Genomic DNA, 16,640 nt, shown 5'->3' with positions numbered 1-16,640 from the left:
CAATTCAGAACTTTTTATGCACAGCATGGTAAAGATCAGCTTTATGCATCGTGTCCCTCATACTTCTTTGTGTGCAGCCATGCATTTCCTCAACTGTGCCATCTTCTTTTCTGTGCCATCTCCTGTCTCCTTTTTGCTGCTGCTGCCATCTTTTTCTTTCCATGTATTGCAGCTTGCTTTATCAGCTTTATGCATCTCTTGAGTGTTGCAGTGTATTTCAGGCATGCTTTGGCTGCTGTCCTTGTGCATTTCTTGCTTGCATTTTATCTTATTACATTGCATTCTGTAAGAGATTTTATGTTTTTATGTACTAGCTAGCTAGTAGTGTTAAAAACTGAGAGGGAGAGTGATTTTCATTTAGAACTATATATTCATTTGTGTACTACTTTACAAATATATAGATGTATAGGAAACTAAGTATGGAAATATATATATATATATATATATATATATATATATATATATATATATATATATAAAAGGTAAGTAGACTAATTATATAAATTAGACATATTCTTAGAATTAAGGTTACTGATTTTCTGGAGATGGAGAATCTAGAAAATATGGCAACTGTCAATATATTGAAACTGTCAATATATGGCAACTGTCAATAAGTAGTGTTTTAATTTTGTCCAATTATGACTCTTTTTCTTCCTTACCTAGTTATGTTTTAATTTTTTTGCTAGCAACAAAGACATAGAAGGAATCAATTCTAATGAAGATTGTGCAATTAGAAACACAACTGAAGAAATCAAAGCTTCAAACATGCCTGGATGAATTTGGTGAGCATTACAGCAAGGTGGCTGTAGTGTTATCCACTGTACGTAGAAGTTTGCACAGCACATATTATATTGCTTGAACAGTATTTTTGGTGGAAAAAAGTGGCGGCATTTGTTAGAGTATAGCATCACATATTAAAAAGAAATGGAGTTAAAGTCTAGAGAAGAAAAGGCCAAAGCTAAAGTAGACAATATACATCAGTTAGTTATTTTCTATTATCTTGATTTTTAGTATAAATAAATGTGATTACTTGATTCATGCAATACAATTCCTTTTAGATAGTTTACATCCATCATCTTTTCTATTTTTCATATTTTAATTTTCAGTTTATGAAACTCTTGATAGTATTTATGTATTTCCGGCAAAAAAGAAATTACCACCCAATATTCACCTAGAATCCCCGTCTTAAAACTTTTTGCGGTGACATATTTTTTTTCCCTGAATATAGTAACCAAAAATAATTATATTAGGCCAAAAGCGTAATTTTCCCAGCAACATTCTTTTCGCTGCAAATAGTATTTTTCGGCATTTTCAATCACTGCAATAAGTATTTTTTACCAAAATAATAATTTGTGGCTAGGGAGGTTCACCACAAGTCAATATTTGTGACCAAAATGTTTATTTCCAGTCAGCGGCGAGCAAAGTTGCAAAAATAGTTATTTACAAAATAAAAAGTAGCATATAACAAAATTCGTTAAAAAGTACACGTCTGTATTACATCTCAACCCAAAAAGGCAATTACACAAGCTAGAAATCGAAATATATTACATCTCTATAGAACAAACAACGAACAAAAAATGACATGGCCGCGTCTGCTAACGAATGACCATGGATAAAGTGAGCCAATGATAGCCACAATATACGATCTATTCAAACGAAATTTATCTTGTTCAAACTGGTATTAGGGATGAATTAAAAAGATCAAACCTGTTTGAACACGTAAGAATGCATTCAAACGGTCTAGCACAATTTTCCTGTGGACGAAATTTTAAATTTCGAAATTTTGGAACGGGTTTTAGGGATGAAATGGAGATGAAAATTCTTCTTCTAGTAGTCTTTAGGATGACCCTGTCCAGTCCTCCTGAGTCCAGATCAGGCCGGGCATGCATGTTCAATATTCTATTAGGTTAATTTGCTAGATAAAGTCTGCTCTATGCAGTACAGACCAACAGACAGTACTTAATTTTTCTATATATCATAATATATATAAAAAATAAATATCAGCTCCATGAGTAAGAATCTCAAATAATTTGATTTGGAGGATATGATCGATCATGTGTAACGTTAATATTTCTAGATTTTGAAGTAGATTAATTAATTAAAATATTCCTAGAATGCTCAAAATCATCAAAGGAGTTATTATTCATGCTCGAGAAAAAGATCGACTAATTACGGTCAACTTACATGGAGTTCATTTCCTGATCATCCATATTTTCAATTTCAAACATCGATGATCCTAAACATCCATGTGAATAAGTATTAATTAGTGTTTTTTTGGGATTGGACCAAATCAACATTAAATCAAATTATGAATTAATTAACCATTCCATAATTAACTGATATGGTCAATTTGGTTGCGTTTTCAATATCGGCCAGCATTAGTTGATGTAATTAATTAAATAAACTAGCCAAGTCTTGCTGATCTTATCTATGCCAAAAAAAAAAAAACATGCACATATAGACCCGTTTAGTACTGCAGACTCCCCCTCGGTCTATAAATAGACATGTTTCCATGCAACATATCTCACCTCTCACCCAAGCAAGAATACACAAGCAGAGACATCCAGCCTCAAACATGCAGATCAGGAAAGCTAAGTACCTCATAAGAGCTGTGGCCCTTTTGGCTTTGACTTTTTCCCTTGCCTCTGCCTATGACCCTGGTCCTCTGCAGGACTGTTGCGGTCAAGGATCCCGCTTCTTCTGGTACATAAACATTATCATTACGCTCTGCATAGAAATCATTTCGATTGTTTATCTCATGTTATGAATCCATAGATTAATGTAACTATACTTTCAGTTTCTGCATCATATGTATGGTTATGTTATTTCCCATTGTTATGGGAATTAAGTGTCTAGATGTCCCATTTGTGACAATGATACACTACTTTTCTTTTTGTAGTATTTGTGAATGGAAAGTTCTGCAATGATCCAAAGCTTACCTCAGCAAATGACTTCTTCTTCTCGGGTCTTAACGTTTCCAGAAGCACCTCAAATCCTCTCAGGTCGAACGTCACTGCTGTGAATGTGGACAATCTAGCAAGACTCAACACCCTAGGCATATCCTTGGCTCACGTTGACTTTGCTCCATATGGTCTGAATCCTCCCCATATTCACCCATGTGGTAGTGAATTTATCATTGTGTTAGAGGGTACTCTGTACGTTGGATTTGACACATCCAATGGAGACGGTAACCGCCTCTTCACCATAATGCTATACCCAGGAGATGTCTTTGTATTCTTAATTGGTCTTATTCACTTCCTATTGAATGTGGGAAACACTAATGCAATTGCCTTTGCTGGTTTGAGCAGTCAGAATCCTGGAGTCATCACTATAGCTAACGCAGTATTCGGATCTAATCCAAAATCAAACCCAATGTTCTTACCAAGGCCTTTCAGGTGGACAAGAATTTGGTAGAGTACCTTCAGAAGCAGTTCTAGTGGGACAACAATTAGAGAAATGTTTTTCACAGCCATAATGATCCATTGCATGCTTGTATCAAATAAATTAAGACTTCCTATGTTTCGATTGTTGTAACGTCAAAAAATTAAAATTATAATGAAATAAGATGGTATTTGATTTATGCACTATCATCCTCTCCTTCTCTCTCAATTTTTTTGTTCTTTTTGGGTAATAGCATATATATATATAAATGAAAACTATAGAGTATTTTGCTTATCGCTTTCCAGACATCGATTCCATATGCTTACTTCTTATATAGCGATATTCTTCTCAAGGAATTACAAAGAAAAATATGTTCAAATAGAATAATTAATGTAAGCTCGAAGACTAGTTAAAGAATGGTTGAACACAAGCATGGTCCTAGAGATCACATATCTCGGCCTATATATGTGTGCAAAAATTAACATTATCATGACCGTCTTAGCTAAACTACTCGGACGTACGTGTTTCCGGAGACCGGAGTAGTCAGACCAGGAGTACGTAGTATACTCCACGAGAAACCCACATGCATTTTCGGTTTTTTGACTTTTATAGTCTTTTTTTTTTTTTGGCGCTGCCATCGCTTCTTCAACTTTGCTTGCAGTCCTTCTAAGTGGCTCGAGTAAGCAGAAGCTACAATATAATATGCGGTTACTTCACACATTCCCAGGAAGAACGACAAATGAACTATTAATGTTAGATAGAGTTACAAGCTCAAGCGCTGCATACTCTTTTTTAAAAAGAGTGAAGTTTTTACTATTAAAAATTAATTTTTTTCATATAAATCTCATATTTACTCACTTTTTTAAAAGTAGTGTGCAGCGCTTACATACTTTATGACAGCAAATATAATTTCTTTTCAACTTTATGATAAGAAATAAAAGAAGAGAAAATGAATATGTAGTAAACTGAAAAATATATTATTGTGAAAATCTTTCTTGGAAGCGTGAGCACAAGATGTTACAAATATTTATTTAAATAAACTAAAAATTGTCCTAACTACTTAGCATAAAAACTGTAGAAAAATAATTCAAATTATAATATTTACAACTTATTTGAATTGTTATTGTGAACTGGATGCAATCTCTTCAGAACCAAAATCCTTTGAGTTTGTTGTGATCTCATGTGCAGTTGTTACGTCTCCTTGGACTCCCATTCGGTTTGAACAAGTTGAACTTAGAACTATGTTGTCACTTAAATTCTCTCCACCAATGGATAACAAATCATGTGAAAATGCTTCCCTATTAATTTGATTGTGAGGATATGCCACCATATCACTACAAGATTTTAGGCATGTCTTATCTCTTCTTTGATCCACACAATTTTCACTACTTCCAAGCTGTGTTGTCAATACCCTCCCACAAACTATGCTGAGGTTGGAGGCAAAGTTTGGTGCAAAAATATTGGAGGGCTACTTTGGACATAGGTTTAGTGAATAGGTCGGCAAGCTATTATGTGGTGGAGATATGTTGGGTGACTAGGAGACCAAGAGCAACCCATTCACGCACAAAGTGGTAATCCAATTCAATGGGTTTACTGTGTGCATGAAAAATTGGATTAACCGTCATATGAAGAGCACTAAGGTTATCACAATATAGTGTAGGAGTAGAAGAAAGAGGAATGTGTAGATTCTTCAAAATGAAAGTCATCCATGTTAGTTCAACTGTTGTATTTGCCATAACTCAATATTTTGCTTCAGTACTGGAGCAAGAAATTGTATGTTATTTTTTTGGCACACCAAGATATTAGATTTTGTCCAAGAAACGTGCAATACCCAGTGGTGGAGTGTTTGGTAATTGGACAACCAGCCATATCAGCATCTGAAAAATCATAGAGATCAAGTGTTGTATTAGAAGTGAAATTCAATCCTAAATGAATTGTTCCTTTCACATGCAGAAGGATACGCCGGGCCATTTTCAAATGAACTGTAGTTGGAGCATGCATGAATTGTGACACATAGTTAACACTGAAGAGAGGTCTAGTCTAGTAAGAGTGAGGTATTGCAAATTGCCTACAATTTCTTGGAAATAGCTTTGATCATCTAGAGGCTTAGCATTCAATTGGGATGCTGTTTTTTATTCAAATGGAATACTCATAGGCTTACAATCAACCATATTTGTTTTTTCTAATATAGTAAGAGCATAATGAGATTGTGACAAATGAAGTTCGTCGTTTGTTCTACAAATCTTGATTCCAAGAAAGTGACGGACAGGTCCTAGATCCTTCATGGCAAACTCACTACTAAGAAGTTGAATAAAAGTGGTGACAAGTTCTAATGTTGATCCTGTGATTAACATGTCATCTATATAGAGAAGTAGAACTAGTGAGCCAAAATCAAAATGACAAATGAACAAAGATGGATCAGCTGAACTACACACAAACCCATATTTAATCAAAAAAGCACTAAAACGATCAAACTATGCTCGTGGTGCTTGTTTTAGCCCATAGAGAGCTCTTTGAAGCTTGCACACATGTGTTGGATATTGATGATCAACCATCCCAAGAGGTTGTTCCAAGTATATGTCTTTAGAAATTAATCCATGTAAAAAATCATTTTTGATATCGTGTTGTCGAATAGGCCATTTATGAACAAGTGCAATAGTGAGAATCATACCTATAGTTCCTGGTTTAATAACTGGGGAAAATGTCTCTATATAGTCTATCCCATCAATTTGATGGTAACTCTTTACAACCTTCAAATATATTATTGTGAAAATCTGTATTGAAAGCATGAGCACAAGACATTTCAAACATTTGTTTAAATAAACTAAAAACTGTGCTAACTATTTCGCATAAAAACTGTAGAAAAATAATTCAAATTACAATATCTGTAAACTATTTGAATTTTTATTGTGAACTAGATGCAATCTCTTCATAACCAAAATCCTCTAAGTTTTTTGTGATCTCATGTGCAGTTGTTACATCTCCTTGGACTCCTATTCGGTTTGAACAAGTTGAACTTCTAACTCTGTCGTCACTTAAATTCTCTCCACCAATAGATAATAGATCATGTGAAAATGCTTCTCTCTTAATTCGATTGTGAGGATATGTCACCTTATCACTCCAAGATTTTAGGCATGCCTTATCTCTCCTTTGATCCCCACAATTTTAACTACTTTTGAGCCATGAGTTGTCCATAATAAGAAGTTCAAAACAAAGATTCTATTATACAAAAAGAAATTAGCATCGAGAAAGGAATAAGAGGTTAATTAATTTAATAGAGTCAAATAAGAAAAATTCTATTCATCATCTCCACACATCGCACATCATACTTTTTTTCTTTTTATTTTTTTCTCTTTCCAAATATGTAGTATATAGATGATGGATAGAATAATTCAATTAGTTTAAGAAGAATTAAACCAACAATTTTTTTAAAGAATAAAGTATACGTGGTATGTGGTGTGTGAAATGATGAGTAGCAAAATTCGTCTAATAATACGAGTAATACAAGATATAATCATAAAGTATACAAACGCCATACATGGAGTAAACCATTAAAAAAATAATTTTTTTTTATGTGAGTTCTATATTTATCCACTTTTATTTTTTCAAATGGAGGGCGTACACACAGCATTTGCAAACTCTATAGATATATCTAATATTTTTCAAATAATATATCTACAGCGCACAACGCCTGTAGTACTGCTTTTGTTAATCAAGCTAAGGCAGTTTGACCCTAACAACCTATTTTCAATCTTTGATGTTGTAGATCATAGGCCGTAAAGCGAAGAATGGATCAACATGATGAGACTAGATGCCACTTCTGAAAAGAAAATATAGATTAACATCATTACTGATGCTGGATTTTATTCGCCATTTTAAACCCATGCACCATGCCGTTCTTCTTAATTATATATGAACTTTTACTTGTTAATTATTTAATAATTGGTAATATATTCATGATTTTTTTGGAAGAGAGCAAGTGAGGGCAGTTATCTGTTGCGCCTCTGGCCTGTCCAAAATCACACAAAACGATATTTAAGTGGTTCAGCAAATTGCCTACGTCTACTAGAGCCTCTTTTATAGAATTTGTACAAGATTTACAAAAACTCTATAAATTCTTTTTCTCTCCCTCACTTACTCTCTTCCTCTCTATTTTCCCCACACTTTCATAACTGAGCTCTCTCCTATTTATAGGAGAGAGAAGCCTATAATCTAATTTCGATGCAGCTACTTCTGACTTTGCTGAAGAGAATTGTGTGGGTGGCCTAATAGAGTTAAGAAAGAAAACGGTGCCTGATACAACAAAACTAAGAACGATGCAAAGGTTGGTTTCACACTGCAAGTGGTTTTCAACAGGTATCAAGAAAAGTTAGAATCAGTCATATATATGTCGAACAAGAATATACCAAATGCCTTGGCATATGGTACGTAAAAATATTCTGTACAGATCAACAAACACTTGAACAGCTAACACGAAAAAAAAAATAGCAAGCTCTATGCATGAGATAAGAACAAATAATTGGATTTGGAGGCTACAAAATGTCAAGATTGCCTTAGGTCCCAATATTCCTATATGAAGAACTGAACAAAATGGGAACTTTTCTACCCTTTCAGCTTGGCAACACACTTATGAATGTAGAGACAAAGTGGCGTGGGCTAAATGGATCTGGCATAGTTTATTGCCTTGGAAAAGCACTACTTTTAAGTGGAGTGGGGCGGTATGTATAAAGGCTTGCCTTTTGACCAGAATATTATGAAGTTGAAAATCGATGAGGCCTCTAAATGTGAAAGTTGTAAAGTGGTTGCTTATGATTCTTTGGATCACTCACTTCTAATGGGAGAAATCCCTCATTTTGTCTGGAAGTTCTTTGAATCAGCTCTGGGTATGAAAATTGGGCCTACTTGTACCGAGGGGTGAATACAACAATGGTTGTCCATGGCGGTGTCTCATATCAATGTCGTGTTTGGAATTTTTTCTTCTGTTATCAGCTAGATTCTATGACTTTACAGATGTAAAGCCCACATAGAGGGCATTATTGAAACAAGGGAGCCAATGTACTATAAGACAGAGTTTTTTAGCTCAAATTATACATACCAAAATGACTAAACCATTCATTAAGTGTTCCAATAGTGTAGTTTTAAAGCAACTTGTATTATTGCCTGTTAAGAATAAGCAAATTCAGATTTTGAAATGGATACGCTTAGCACAAGATTTTGCTAAGCTTAATGTGGATGGGGAGTAACATCGACAACCCCAGAAGAAGCGGAGGTGGAGGAATCCGTAGAGATGCGAAGGGTCGCATGATATTTGTTTTTGTCAAATATTATGGTAACAATTCCAACAATATTGTTGAGATCTGAGACCATCCTAGCTCGAATGGTTTGAATCTCTGTGTATAGATTAATATAACCCATATTGAAGTAGAAATTGATTCTAAGCATATGGTAAATTGATAGGAGAAGGGTGACCTTGTCCCTTCGAGGAGTTAGAAGTACTGGAATGAAGCTAAACTGAAGGCGCGCTCGATGGTGGTACGGCTCTTCCACTCTTTTATAGAAATGAACCACCTTGTAGATAGATTGGCCAAGCTGAACTCTAGTGGTAAAGAGTCATCCTTTGAGAACAACAACAATCTTTCTAAAGATATTCTAGGAGCTATTCAAATGGATCAAGTTGGTTTACACATAAATAACAGTTTTGTATGCAGGTTTATTTAGTTTTTGATTTTATTAAGGCATGCATCCTATTTCTATTCTTTTAAAATGGTTTTCTTAATATCTTGTATAGTGCTTAGTTTTTTATGTAGTTGTTTTTTATGCCTAGGTTTGGATTTTATGACTATTTAACCCCGGGTGTCCGAATGTGATCAAGATTTTCCTCTACCATAAATGAGAACTATCAATAAAATTGAAGCACTGTCCTCTTCTAAAAAAAATTGTGTAAGCATATATGAAAACCATAGAGTATTTTGCTTATAACATACAATATGTTGAGAAGATCTTATCGCCTTTTAGACAAGGATTCCATTTTCTTATTTCTTAGCAATATTCTTCTAAGGAATTACAAAGAAAAACATGTTCATTTTTTGAGCCGTTTTGACTCTTGGTCCGACCCGACCCACCAATCGACTAGGGTTTACAATCGAAACCAACCAACTAATTAGGGTTTACTCTATATTGTATTAAACTCTTATATGGCCGCAATATATCTCTGATTTTCTTTTGAATACAATTCTCTGAAAGTCTATGAACGTAGGCACATTGTCAAATCATCTAAATTTTATATTGTGTGCAATTGATTCTATTTTTTCTTTACTTTTCTCTTATCATTCCTAGCAGTACATGGTCCTAGAGACCACATGTTCCTGTATGTGTCCGAAACAATTAACACTATCATAATTGTGTCAGCTGGACTGCTTGGACTTGTTTCCAAAGTAGCACTACAAGAAATTGGCCTTTTGCAGCGCTTAAAATCGTTGCAAATACATTCAAAAAACGCTGTAATTGATCAATTGCAGCATTATTACCCTCCTTGCATGTTCGACAGTATAAAAGTGATATTTTTTATCAATAGCAACGTTATTGAAAAAACGCTGCAAAAGACTTCATTTGCAGCATTTTTAAACCGCTGCAAAGTCACTAATTTCACGCTGCAAAAGGCCACCCCATGTGACTGCCATGGCGCTGCATTTGATCAATTGCAGCAAAATTTATCCTTGTTATATCATTAAATTTTGCTATAATAGCCTCCCAACAACAGCAGCGCTACATTTGGTTCGTTGCTTTTGTAATTTTTTGCAACACTTAAAATCGCTGCAATTGATTTATAAGCGCTACAATTTGTGTACGTCAAAAACAACATACCATTCTAGCGCTGCTTTTAATACTTTTTGCAGCGTCTATTAATCGCTGCAAATTTCCATAAAAACGCTGCAAATGTGCCATATTGGAAGCAGCGCTTGCTTTTTTGTTGCATTTAACATTTTTTGCAAGGACTAAAATCGCTGCAAAAAATCAATAAGCGCTGCAAATGCCCAAAAGCAACGCTTGCTTCTTTTGTTGCATTTTGCATTTTTTTCAAGGACTAAAATCGCAGAAACTGATGATTTGCAACGAATTTTGGCCTATTTGCATCGACTAAAAATCGCTGCAAATACTTAATTACAAAATTAAAAAAAAAATTACTACTGAAACATACAGTTTCAGTAATTTTTTTCACTTGTATTAGAAGCAAAGTTAGTAGATCAGCTAGGATTTAATTCCCTTTACTTAATAATACAAAGGGTACATAGAAAATAACAACAAAGTACTCAAGGATCCTTACCCAAGTCAAGTTATAAATTCATTTACATTATAATTTATATAGACGGAGGGGTAGCTTGATACATTTTAAAGTACTGCTAAAATTTCTCTAATCATCCAACCCTTATTGCACCTATTCTTTGCAAAAATGAATAAGATGTTCCAGTAAAGCCACCTCCAACTATAACATGCTTGCTGTCCAATAAAGGCCATTCAGTTTTCTACATGAAAGATATATAAAGATCATGGGTTAAGAATGTAGAAATGATAGGAATTTACTTAGAAATGGAAGAGAACAAGAAAGTACAAAAACACTGAAATTTTCACCCACCACAAGCATCTCAAAAACAATAAACTACAAAGAAGTTTATTAATCAGTCAATCTATTCATCTTCTTCCAGTAAGCAAGATAATTTTCCGGCCTTGAGTCTCCTGATTTCTAGCAATTAAGGAAATCTGGTACTATTTTAACTGCTGTAATTCTTTTGTTCTCTACCTTTGGATAATCTCTCATTGCAGGCCAGCTCAATCTATTTGAATCAGCAGGTATGAATTCCAATAAACTGTTAACGCCATCCATTTATTGTGTACCATTATGCATGCTTAACAGAAACTCAGTCCAAGCCTGCCCAAATGCATGCCAAGCATGGGCAGCTGAGTAGGCTGCCGGTCTATGATCAGGTTTAATGATAACAACCAAAAAAGATAGAAGAGAATGCACCCAAATCAACACATGTACAGAGTAGAATGGGATTAATAGAAATATTGAACCTCTTGGACAGCAACTCTAATTGCACTCTGCCAATTCTTTGGTTCTGCAATTACTGTAAGAGTAGTGACAGTGCATCCTTCCCTTCCAGAATCACTGTGATCCAATTCAACTGATGTGAATGGCGGATTTGAACTCTGAAATTTTAGATGTGTTAGCTATACTTTTAGAGGGATACAAAGTCTTATCAAAGCACAAAACAAGGTATTTGATAAGCACATGGACAAATAATGACTTAAGCAGATGTATGGTTCTTATTATCAGCTTGATTAAAAGTTTGGATTTTATGATTGCAACTTTATTAACTGGTTATATATCGTATTTTACTCTAATAAGCAAATACAGCTCACACATCCAGTAGGGGACCCCATGACTATCAAAAAGTAGATCTCCCTAGTTAGCCATATCTTTATTATTCGTTGTGAAGCTTTCCTTACAGTAAATTCCTCATTTTTCGTCTGTATACATGCATCAAATACTCATAGCTTAAGGAACAATCTTTACCAGGATAACTTAAAGAAGATGAGGCAAAATCCAGTGAAACAAAAAGGAAAGCATCACAATGAAAAACAAACTTTTATAATTAGAATGATCAGTGGCAAACCAACACAACTCAGACAGAATGACAATGACCTGAGCTTGTGATCAACTGATTCATATTAGTAGCAGGAAATAGCAGGAACAATCATTGGGAGAACTTAGGGATTTTTTCTTTTAAATCCACAAAGCATAAAATACTCATCATATAAACTGACACCAGTAAATTACTGAAGGTTATTTTTCTAAGACCGTTATATTCTATAGATTGTAGCAAGTGATTGCTTTATTTACTCAAACTTGAAGTCTGTTGGTGCTTTTAAGTTTCAAATGTTAACTCAAATTACCATTTTTTAGTGTTGCTCTTGTACACTCCCCATGAAATGGGTGGCACCCCCATTTGTACTCTTATAACATATTTTTATCAAAAGAGACAAAATATAACCTGGAGCTGGTCCCTTTGCTACCCAGCATGTAGAATACAGAAGACACTGTCGTTCTAAAAATCCCTATTTGTAAAGACACCAAGGAACTGATCTAGGAACTACAGATACTTAAAAACAAATCACACATGGCTACAGCCCAGCATGGTTGAATATGTCTTAAGATTCTGTTTTTTTTTTTTTTTTTTTTTTTGGATTGCACCAGGTGTCCAGAACAAAGTCTCGACCAATCTCCCAGGATGCATAGACCCTCGGCATTAGAAAATAAGTGATTTATTAAATCACCATGGAACAAGGACAGCAAAATGTCCAAATCTAATTTCGAGTGGAAAAACAATAAATTTAGATCTAAAGACTTGCTTGAGCCTTCAGAGATTCAAAGACCACACACACACAACACATATGGAGAACTTGGAAGCTAAAACCAAGGCAGCATTGTTAAATAAATCTTTAGTATTTGCAGTTTGCACATTTTCCAGCCATTTTTATTTAGAATTACCAAATTATTTTAAATCATATATACATAAATCAATACAAGTATTTGAATTCTTTGGTTGTCTCTAGAAAAAAAATGACATATTATCTACCTTGGAGCATAGACAAAGACATAAAACGGCCAGCCAAACCAACATCTAGTCCAACTCAATCCACTAAACTGATAAGCATTGTATTAGACTCAAAATTTTATAAGCATCCTTTGTAGAGAGATTCAACTTAGGGCATACTACTTCACTCAATAAAAGGCATACAAAGAGCATACAAAACCACCAAAAAATGGCATTTGACAGCTTTTTAGTAACTTGTTGGAACCTCAATTAAATGAAGAGCTAAAGCTCACAAGATGGTTGGTTTTTGTCCCTTGTTTTCAATAGTTTTCATACAAACAAATATCTTTGGTTGAGCAAAATGGGGATGAATGGACTACTTGAAGCCCCAAAACATAGTGCATAAATAATTTTCTGCACTAGCATGAACAGCTAGCAGTTTTAGTACATTCATGCTCTTAAACATCCCTCATTTAACCACAATCTCAACCACAATCTCAATTACTTGGTAAAATGTGAAACAATAAACTGATCTTTGTTGAGGGAAGGGCCACACGCATACAAATTAATTAGATTGCATGTGGTACTGAATGTTTAGTAATAATCATCATTCTATCTACCTCCTCAACATTTTCCAATCTATCTATTGGGACATGTTCTGATATACATCAGTTTGGTGCTTGGAGACAGAGTTCAGGACAGTTGGGCATTTCTCAATTATGTATCTTTATGAAGATTTTCTTTGGCAAAAAGTGTTAAAGTTGATTGAGGTTGTTGTTGTTGTAAATCTTATTCGAAACTGGAGATCAAGGAGTCCATTAAGGGGCCCTCAAAATGGGAAGTGGAGGGGTGCTTTTCAAAACTAAGCAATGTATTACTGTAACAAAGATGTAGGTGAGGATGCATAAAACATGTCAGGAGAGGAGTAAAGAGAGCTATTAGCAGAATATAGAGGTTTTTTTACAAAAAAAATCAGATAGCTGTTTTTTTTTTTTTTTTCTTCCCGTGCTTGAGATGTCTGAGTTTTTAGGTTGTCATTACCATCCCTTTCCATTATTCCTATATCATGTATAGATTAAGCACTATAATGGACATGTATGGATCACAAACTCTTCAAATGTGTACCCAGAAAACTAACATAAGCGCATAGGAAAGCAAGGAACACAGTTTGAAAGTGGTTCAACTAGAATAAGGAGTCTTTTTCTCCTTCAAACACATAAGCTCACATTATACATACACAAACACATAGGCAATTTATGCATAAATTGAAAGAGCAAACCACCCCTGTTTCTACTTGACCTAAACGGTTTCATTAAGAACATTTTCTATCTATCCAAAATAGAGTAAACATGTTCTATTTGTCCAAAACAGAGTATCTTACCGAGTGGAGGGGACGATCGGATGGAGGCGAGTTGGATAACCCACTAATACAGGAAAAGGGTTTGCTTGTTGTCGAACGGGAGATTTGGGAATGTTGAAAGTCACACTTTTTGAACTAGAACAGGCAGAAATGGGAGTCATGCACGACGATGAGTGGATTTTGATTCCACGGTCGCCAAATCGGTGGAGTAGCTCTGCTGTTAGTGATGGATTTCGGTGGAAGAGACAGCCTATGTAGAGAGAAAATTAATGGAGGAGAAGAAGTTGGGGAAGAAAATGTTCGGGATTTGGGAGTGTACGAGAGCAAGCGACGGGGAGGGGGGAAATGTGATGTTAGGGTGTTTTGGCACTCTTTCTTTAAAAATGTAATTGCAACGAAAACACCCGCCGTTACAAAACTTTTTTCTTTTTCCAGCAGTTTTGTCCGCTGCAATTTAAGTTAAAATCGCATGTAATTATTTTGCAGCGAAGTTTTTCGTTGCAATAAGTAAAAATCGCTGCAAAATTGAAAAAAGAAAACTGTTGTTGTAAAAGTCTGCAACGTATCCCAAAAACGCTGGAATTGATAATCAATTGCAGCGATTTTATTTCCAACAAAATTAAAATCGCTGCAAAAAGTCAAATTCCTTGTAGTGTAATTTATCGGGAATACTACACAGCACTACAACAAATTCAACTTTCAACAAATTCAACTTTCAGGGAAGAAATCTAAATTTCATTCTAGCAGCTCGAGTTGTAAATACTAATTGAAAAAAAATATATCTTTCAAGTGATAATGTATAGAGACGAAATTAGTTGTCCCTAAAAATGATTGCCTATTAAGATGGCTTACTATATCCATTTGAGCGGTGTCAATATCGTTGGAATAATACCAAACCTATTCGAATGATAAGAAATATGTTTAAAACTTAAAATAATGACAAATGTGTTCGAACAATTGCAACTACTTTTTCTATTTTTCTTTACTTTTCTCTTATTGTTCCTAGCACTACATGGTCCTAGAGAGCACATGTTCCTGTATGTGTCCTAAAAAATTAACAGTGTCATAACCGTGTCAGCTGAACTGTCATAACAAATGTGTTCAAACAATTACAACTACGCTCGAACTATCTTAAATTCATTCGAGCTGTATACATATATGTTCAAACAGATTCTATCTCGATCCATATAATTCAATCCATATCAGTTAACAATTGCTAACATTAAAACATCCTTTAATTGATGGATTGAATACAGGCCTTGTGCGTGGTAGATATATTATTTGAAAGATGTTAGATATAATCATATAGTTTGTAAATGCCCGGCTCATGCACACCATTTGAATAAACAAAAGTGGATAAATATTGAATTCTAAAAATTCTATGTGCAGTCATTTTTGTAGACTGTTTTGTACATTCTAATGATATAATTAGTTGAATATTAAAAAAAATTAATCCAGTCAATCATATCAGTGGAGTGCACAGGGAGTACGCAAAAATGACTGTATGTAACATTACTCATAGAATTCACATATAAAAATTATTTTTTTAATGGTTTATTTCACTATTTTTCAAAATAAGTGCGTGACGCTTGGACACTTAATGATTGAATCTAATATTGCTCCAACTTATTTCTTACCTACATAAAATTGAAAAGAAATTATATTTATAATCATAAAGTGTATAAGCGCCGTATATTTATTTTAAAAACAATTAATAAATATATGATATACATGAAAAAATTAATTTTTTAATTATAAAAACTCAACTCTTTTTCAGAAAAAAAGTACTATACGATATAATTTGTGACTGTATTTAGTATTATTTATTCTTCCTGGAAATGTGTGAACTCCCCGCATATTATATTGTAGCAACCAAATCGACCAAATCAAATTAATGGATCGAATGGTTCATTTGATCATTTAATATTAGTTGATTTGGCCCAATCCGAAATAAACACGAAAATTTGACCATGTAATTAGTTGACCGTGTCTTTTTCTCTGGCATGAAATTCTATGATCATTTTGAGCATTCTAAGAAAATCAAATGTACTTGGAAATCTAGATATAGTAACTTTGCTTCACAAATATCTGGCTGGCCTCCAAATCCAATAATTTGTTCTTATCTCAAAGAGCCAGCTGATTTTTTTTTTTTTTTTTTTTTTAACGTGGTAGTTTGAATTAATGATTTCCCAGAACTAGCAACTACGTGGCATATATATATATGCCAAGGCATTTGGTATATTGTCGTTCGACATATATATATATATATATATATATATATATGTGTGTGTGTGTGACTGATT

General features: G+C 34.2%; 1 pseudogene; it reads left to right on the top strand.

Moving 5' to 3' along the window:
- The first annotated feature begins 2,575 nt into the window (after positions 1 to 2,575).
- LOC122312792 lies at positions 2,576 to 3,437 on the top strand (annotated as a pseudogene).
- The last annotated feature ends 13,203 nt before the right edge of the window (positions 3,438 to 16,640 follow it).

Source organism: Carya illinoinensis, chromosome 6 (assembly GCF_018687715.1).
Source record: "Carya illinoinensis cultivar Pawnee chromosome 6, C.illinoinensisPawnee_v1, whole genome shotgun sequence".
NCBI lineage: Eukaryota > Viridiplantae > Streptophyta > Magnoliopsida > Fagales > Juglandaceae > Carya > Carya illinoinensis.
This window is presented reverse-complemented; position numbering and strand designations above follow the sequence as displayed.